Source organism: Paramormyrops kingsleyae, chromosome 3 (assembly GCF_048594095.1).
Source record: "Paramormyrops kingsleyae isolate MSU_618 chromosome 3, PKINGS_0.4, whole genome shotgun sequence".
Classification (NCBI taxonomy): Eukaryota; Metazoa; Chordata; class Actinopteri; order Osteoglossiformes; family Mormyridae; genus Paramormyrops; species Paramormyrops kingsleyae.
The window spans coordinates 40,872,758-40,881,212 of NC_132799.1; positions in this window are offsets into that span (position 1 = coordinate 40,872,758).

An 8,455-nucleotide genomic window follows, 5' to 3' on the forward strand; every position below is an offset into this window, starting at 1 on the left:
CAGGCATTGAACTACCACTCCATTTCAAAAGTGCGCCTCTAGTGGTCAGCCATAGTAGTGTAACAACATCTGAGTTGGGTCTCTAGTGGTCAACACCGGTAATACCAACACACATAATTGGACACACAGGTTCTTGCCTGAAAGCAGGAATCAACTTCACAGACCAAATCGATTAGATCACAACACATTAACATCTAATTAGGTTATTGCTGCATAACTAATTGATGTTTACAATTAAACAATAAGAAACAATTAATTTGGTTTGATTTCTGTTTTACCTTTTTGATTTATTTTAGGTTTTACTTCATTTTATGCTTTCATTCACTCTCTCTTCCCCAACAAGGAGACTTGCATAGAAGTTCAACCATTATTAATAACAGAAAACCAGTTACATATACAATCACATCAGGGAGTCATTGAGGTTTTGGACGTGATCGGTTGAGCTTTTCCTGTGCTGGGTGCTTACCATTCGCTCTCTGCTGGTTGAGCTTGCCTGTGGCTCTGCTGTCACTGCTTACGATCGTACAGTTTGTCAGAACCGAAGGGGAGTTCTCAGCAATTGGACGCCCAAAAGCGCGCCAGCTGGGCTGCACCCGCTGACTCATTAAGGGCAAGGTTGGCAGGTATCTCGGGAGGTCATTACAAGTTTGAGCAGGACCTCGTCTAGGGCGAAGTTCAGGAGAACAGCCCTAGCTTGGACTCTCAATCGGTTGGGTGACACCCGAGTGCCGTTGCGCTGTCTCTTGTTCGAGTCAGGGCCAAAAGTGCGCCCGATAAGCTGAGCCCCACCTGGGTTGTTTCAGTTGTGCGTACAGAACACCCCCTTCCAAGTTGACATTGCTGGGGATCGGGGGAGTGGGAGCTGGACTTGGGCCTGCTTGGCTGGGATTGAGCTTGTGGGACGTGCCCTACTCAGGAGGGACACCTGACAGCGTTCAAACCTCTCTAACTGCATGACTAGCTTAACACCGCAACACCTCATATAGGGACACATAAAGCAGAACCTGCTAGTGGTCCCCCTTCTGGTCAAAGCGGAGTTGTACAACAGAGCCCAACCCAGGGATAATCTGATCTGCAACAGCAAGCTACGTTTGAATGCAGTCCCATTGGTTTGAAGCTGTTATTTCTCATTTCCTGTTCCCAACTTCTCCTGTGGTCTTCTGACACTGTCAATAGCCACAGATCTGCAATTTCCAGGATAAGGCTTTATCCTTTCCCCCTCAGTAGGGCATCTCTCAGGCCCTAGAGTAACTCACACTGTTCTAACCTGCAACAACTTCTCCCAGGGAACAATTTTGGTTTGTTTATTTTGTCGTGGGTAACTATTCCCGTGGTTCACTACACCCTTCCAGTTACCCATTGACAGGCCCCAGTTCTACTTTATTTTATTTTGTTGGTTTTATTTGTTCGCCCAGATGTAGGTGTTAGGCCTCCCACCTAGGCAACAGCCAGCCTGAGTATAACAGATATCTGCGGCCACCCTCCTGTTGACCGAGTCACATGGACCCAATGACCCACATGGAAAGCCCACTGGACCAGTGGAAAGATTTTGGTATCTGGTCTGAAGATGTGACTCCCAACTTTTCGCCCGGTCATGTCAATCTCACATGGTCCAAAGAAGCTGACCAAATTGAGGACGACATTGCCGAACTTATGGACATGCCACCCACTCAGAAATGCGGGAGTAAAGAGCTAACCAAAATACTCGGCTCCCTTGCACACAAACTACTAGCCAGGCTGAAGATGAATGAAGAGGGAACGTCCCGTCTCCAGCAAAGGGTGCAAGCACTCCAACAGCAGGAGAAAAACACCCAACGACTACTGGCAGAGGCACAGAGAGATGCCGCCCAGGCCCAGCATCACATTGGGAATCTGGAGCAAGAACTCCAAAAGAGAAGCTCTCCACCCCATGAGGAGGAGGAGACGGAAGAAGGTGAAATGCCTCACACCAGCAAAAAGCTTCAACATGCCCTGGAAGAGCTCAGAGCTGAAGCTGACCAGCAAAAACAGCAAGCCAGAGCCACCAGAAAAAACCTTGAAGCCAGACTGGACCAGGCCGACACCCTGCTGGACAGAGCCCACAAGGAGCTCAAGAAAAAGGATGGTCGGATCCAGGCCCTGGAAAACCATCTGGATGAGGCACAGAGACGTCTGCACAAGATGAATCACCAACTGATCAGCTCCCAGGAACAGCTCACCGATGCCAGGATGAAACATCGGGCGGACGCAGAAGAGATTGACCGGGTGAGACAGGAATTGAAGCAAGCATATGAGATGAAGTTGGAATTCGGAACACCCTACGAATCAGCGAGGGGACCAACGTCATCTCCCACAGTGCGGTCGCTCCCAAGGCACACGGGGATCTCTCATCGGGACGAGGTAACTCCCTGCCCCTCACCAGACCTTGAGGAACCAAGAACCCAGAAGGTTTCTCTCAGAGAAGACACCACAGATGGAACAGGCCTACCAAAGCGAACGTTACACCAGCACCGTGCTACCACAAAGGAGCTTGATAAAGTAGCTCGGAATATCAACACGTTCACCCCGAATCCCAGAGGAGGCCACGACATTCATGCCTACCTCCAAGACATTGACTTCCACCTCCAAAGACTGGACAATGTGACCAATGAGGACAGAGTCTACCTCATCAGGATCACATCTAGCCTCGAGGTCCGCAGCTTCTTGGATCGACAACCTAGTCGAATCAAAGCCGACGCCACGCTGCTACACGAAGCACTGACTCGGGAGTTTGCTGATCCTGAGTCAGAACAAGGTATCACCGTCGCCTTCGATGTTAAACAGAGCAGACAAGAAGCTCCCCAAGCCTACTACAATCGCCTTCGTCGGGCATATTTTGGGTCCAGAAATGAGCCAGACATGGAAGAAGATGCGAACTTCAAGGCTCTCTTCCTTCGGAACCTCCACCCAACCATTAACCACTACCTGGGGCTCATGGCTTGTCCCCGCACCATGACAAGTCAACAACTGCGAGACCTGGCGATCAAGGCGTACCACAAACAAAGAGCAGCAGCTGAGAAGGCAACCAAGGCTCCGGCAGTGCTGAACCTTGGCACTACAGATCCCAACCTAGCGTTGGAAGGTGGCCACCCTCCTCATCAAACACCAATCCATGACCGAGGTTGGAGAGCAGCAAGCCACAGTGAGCGTTACCCTGGTGTGCCCCCACAGCAGTCAAAGACTCAGCCAGACTGGTGGGAGACACGGCGCTATCCTAACAAGGGTAAGCTAAGACCAATGGAGCCATGGAACAAGTGGAGAGACCGACAGGGAAACCAGTTTCCTAAGCTAAGCTCTCCCCCAAGTTCCCGACGGAATCCACCACAGAATTGGCAAGACAGAAGGAGAGGTTATGATCCAGACTCGAGGCCTGGACGAACCAAGGAAGAAGAAGAGGCTAATCTACTACAGTTGCTGCGTGATTTCTTTACTCAGCATCCCCTCAAGGGTCAAGAGGACTTTCAGAAGAAAGATCCAAAATGACTAGGACGGAAGCACAAATCACGCAGGACCCCACAACCCTCACCTGAACCCACACCAGACAATGCCTACAAACTCCCTCAGAGGTCAGCCCCAAATGACACTCAACAGTCATCGGCCTTCCCTACCAGAAATATTGGAACAACTGAAGAAGTCCCACCTCAATTAGAAAGTGCTACTGACTCATGCCCAGTAAGAGCACCTGATGTTGCCATCACCAACACAGAGCTTGATCAAGGGGATGAGCCCCCGCCGGTGCCCGGCAGCACTGTCCTGGTTGTGTGCCTTGACTCAGAGCACCAATCTGACTGTGGCGACGCCTCACCATTTCCTGGCCAGGCCCCTGTGCCACAGCTTCTGGGTGACCTGATGGAAAGGGGGGTAGCCAAGAAATTCTACCTCTCAATCACCCTGGAAGATGTTCTCACCCTCGAGGCCCTCATCGACACTGCAGCAGACATCACCCTCATGTCAGCCAGTCTCTTCTACCAGGTGCAGCACCTAGCCGCCCAGAAGAACAAAACCCTCCAGCCGAGGAAATGCTCTTTGGACGTGCAGGCATATTCACCAGTGGGCACCAGGATGGATCACATGATCCCCCTCGATTTGTCCATCGGCCCCATGAATGTAATGCACCCTGTATACATTTCCCAACTTGAGTCCATTCCATTCCTCATTGGGAAAGATTTGCTGAACCGGTTCGAGCCATTGTTAGACTTCCAACGTCAGAAAATTTGGGCTCAAGTTAGAGAACCGCTGCCACTGTGGACACCTGACACAGCCACATGGGAATGTCAAACCCTGGCTGTCTCCTCGGACCTCACTCCACACCATGGAGAGAACGCAGCAGGAGATCAGTGTCTTGACACAAGAGACCCATACCAGCATCATGACTCCTTCCTGTGCAGGCAGGACCCTACCCTGGGATCCTTCTGCCCCAAGATCGGGAAATGCATGTGGCCCCAAGGCATGGAAGTCACAGATGTGGTCATGACCATGGGGGTAGAAGAGCCACCAGTGACAAAAGAGACTGTATGTCACGTGGAGCTTGCTGACGACCAACACCTGACAATCCATGCCATAACTGCCCAGCCTGACGCAGTACAGTCACCCAGCTGCCATAGCTATTCTCAGGAGGGACCAGCGGCACCCAACATTGTGGACACGTCCACACCAATGGAACTGTCGCGACACCACTACTTTGAGGAAAATGTCTGTCAAGACATGATCACCATTTATGTAGATGGGTGCTCATTCAAACATCAGGGGACCCTGAAAGCTGGAGCTGGCATTCTGTGGCTCAATGACGACCCTGTCCCACCACAACAGCTCAAGCTTGGTCCTCACACGTCACAGTACGCAGAGCTGGCAGCAATCTTAATCACCCTGGAGATGGCCTCCGAACGTGAAGTAAAGGACCTGCTGATCTGCAAAGACTTCAGCTATGCACGTCTCAGCTTCATGTGCCATCTCCCTCACTGGACACGAAATGGCTTCAAGACATCAGGGAACAAGCCGGTCAAACACAAAGACCTCCTGCATACGTGCGATGCTCTGATTACCGCACGAAACACGCAGATCTATTGGAAGAAGGTCAGCTGTCATTCCAGACTCCTAGGACTGGACAAGACATACGATGACCACACGGACGCACTCGCTAAAGCAGGAGCACTGCATGGTGACTGTCCCCTCCCACCCACCCATGCTGTCCAGGTCGTCACCTGCAGCCACAGCCGAGCACCTACCTCGATGCCAGAGGCCTCACTTCTGGAACTTTCCCTTCAGGTCTCCAACTCTGACATCGTCTCCCTCCAGCCCACTGATGCTGTGCTCGGCAAGGTCTGTGATCACCTCCGCGACCTCTCTGCTAACTCGATCTCCACAACTGATCAGGCATCCCTTCCTGACATCCATCACCTGATCATGGCTTTACCTTTTCTTCATTTTGCCGAGGGCGTACCTCTTGGTGTCCCTGATGCCCACACTTCACCACAGCTCGTGGTCCCTCAGGCACAAAGGGGGGTCATGCTACTGTACGCCCACGACGCACCCTGTGCAGGACACCGCAATGCCAAAACAACCTACAAGGCACCTCTGCAGCGACGGGGTATCAATTTCCCATGGTCAGATCTACAGATTGACTGGGTAGGACCCCTGACGAGATCAGCTCGCGGAAACAAATACTTCCTCACAGTCACCTGTCAGTTCACTAAGTGGGTAGAATGCCTCCCGGCACCCAACGACACAGCCCGGACAACGGCATATCTGCTCACGAACCATGTGTTCTCCAGGTTTGGCCTCCCACTGAAAGTCAACTCAGACCGAGGCACCCACTTCACAGCCGAAGTGATGCAGGACATTTGGAAACTGTTGGGGATCAAAGCCCAGTTCCACATCAGCCACCATCCTATGGCATCCGGCCAAGTAGAACGGACCAACCGAACCGTCGTCGGTATGCTCAAGAAATATGTGGCATCCAATCAGAAAGATTGGGATGTGAAATTGCCTCTGGTGCTCATGGCAATCAGAGCCACACCCCACAAGTCCACAGGAGTGTCCCCCTTCGAACTGATGATAGGACGACAAATGACACTCCCTCTCCACCTGCTCTACCAACCTGGTGACAACAATCTCATCACAGCCTACACCACACAACAATATCTGGACAGCCTGCACCAGCATTTGAGAGCTTCCTTTGCATTCGCCCAACAAAACCTGCAAAGAACCGCAGAGGGCAGGAAAGCCTACTATGACCAGAAAACCTCACAAGATGAACTCCAAGTGGGAGACAAAATCTGGACCTATAGGTTTGTGCAACAAAACTCAGCACAAAGACTTTCCAGGAAGCTTCTACCACACTGGTCGGGACCACATGAGATCGTGGACAAACTGTCACCTGTGGCTTACCGAATCCGAACCAACAAAGGCACCCACGAAACATGCCTCAAGTGGGTTCATCGGAATCAAATCAAGAAACACCAAGCCCAGAGAAAGCCTGAAACACCCACCAACCAGTCTTCTCAAGACGAAGCCAGCAGCTTGGAATAAACCACATTCCAACCAAAAGAAAGAAATCTTTTCAGTCTGAAATCTCCCCAAACTCCCAAGGAGAAAGACCAAAGAGAAAGGGGAGGAAAGATGGTCACAGATAGGGTAGATTAAGGTGGTGGGCCTGACTACTGATATCTGGGTGACCTTTTCAGTTTTTGCCGTACTTATCTGTTTCTTTCTTTTGATAGCTTTTCATTTTATTTTGGTTGTTGTTTTTGGTAAGGACCTGGGGTGGCTCACGCGTGCCCGGGAAATTACTGAAGAGGATCCGGTTTTGCAATTTTCTTTGTCCTGTTTATTTCTTTGCAATTGTTCTCTGGCCGAGAATTGTTGCCCACTATTTCTTTCTCCTGTTCCTTTTGCACCGGTGTGCACAACATTCAGAGTCTCGACTCACCCCCTCAATCCTAATCTGGTCTTTATTTTCTACCCCCTATTACTAGGATGATGCTGCCCCCGCTACTAGCGTTACTCTGGCTAGGAGGCTGAGGCTCCAGTCTGACACGGCGTTCCCTGGGCCTCCGCCTAGCACCATCGTCCGGGGACAGCCCGGTCTCTTGATTACTAACTGTTGTACCCACACAGAAAGAGTATTCGTCGGACGATGTCAACTGAGCCATTACCTGCCCGAGAGACCCCAAACTAGTGGGACAGGTGTCAGATGGACTCAGGAGGCCCTGCATCATGCTGCCGCTGACACTACCCACAGGTTGGAGCAGTAACCCAACGACCGTGACCCAAGCTGAGACCAATCGATGGCCCAAGAGGCTCCTGAGCACCCGGCTGGGAGCTGCAGCAGCCGTTGGCAACCTGTTCGACATAAGATTCACCACTCCTCGCGGTCCCAGAAGCCAGGCGCCAGCCCCTGCGCCTCCTCCCTGTCCATCCTGTCACTGTGCCACCCAGAGTGCCAAACAATGGGATGTCAACAATGCCTCGTTGCATGGTGGTGATCCTGTTTCAACTTCCGTCGCCTGAATGATGGCAATGCCATCATCAGCCGAAAGGGGGGATATGTAGGATCACACATGCACATATCACAGGGCCTAAATTCCAGGTGGCCTGAGACAAGGCCGAGCCTGGTACGAGAGGCACCAAAGGGGGGTTACACACACAAACACACACACACAGATAACCAGGGAGGCTAGCACTCCAACTTTTATTGCCCAAAGATTTAGGGACCTACAGACAAGCAGAGTGGACTTCACGGACAGGGGTCCCTCGACTTGGCACACAACCCCCTCCCCATACATTCTGCCTTACATTTCACTCACCCAACAGACAAACACCCTAAAGGAAATTTCATTTAAGTTTGGCTTTTGTATACCCTGTATATTGATTTACTCACGACTACTAGTCTCAATATACAGATACGTTATGTTTGTATGTGTCCTTAGACAATCTCAGTGTTTTGTGTGCCACCCTTATAACCATGTTCACGGAGTATCACCTATTTTACGCCTTTGCACTTGAACACATATAAATTTAAATAAATAGATAGGTATAGCTACCATCGTATATATGTTCTCATGGTATACCAGAAGAATCGGGAAAAGTGAGAGTAATTAATGTGTCCTAACTTTTAGAGAGTCTTCTGTGTTAAAACCCCCCCCTTCTCTTCCAACATTCCTTTGTGGTCCTTATCTGATCTTGGTGGACCTCACCAAGTTTCTTTGTTTCTACCATGCTATGTTAAAAGAACTGAATTAAGGTGTATTTTATCCATTCTGGAGAAGATGAATTGGCATAAGCCACACCAAACAAATTATGTTCTTTCCAGATGTGCAACTTATATTGATATTACCACAAACTAACGGCCACGCCTATCTATGGATAAGATGTGCTGTTTGTAATATGAATATTTGATGTAATATCCGCACAAAGTGTAACATCTGTTGAGGTGCAA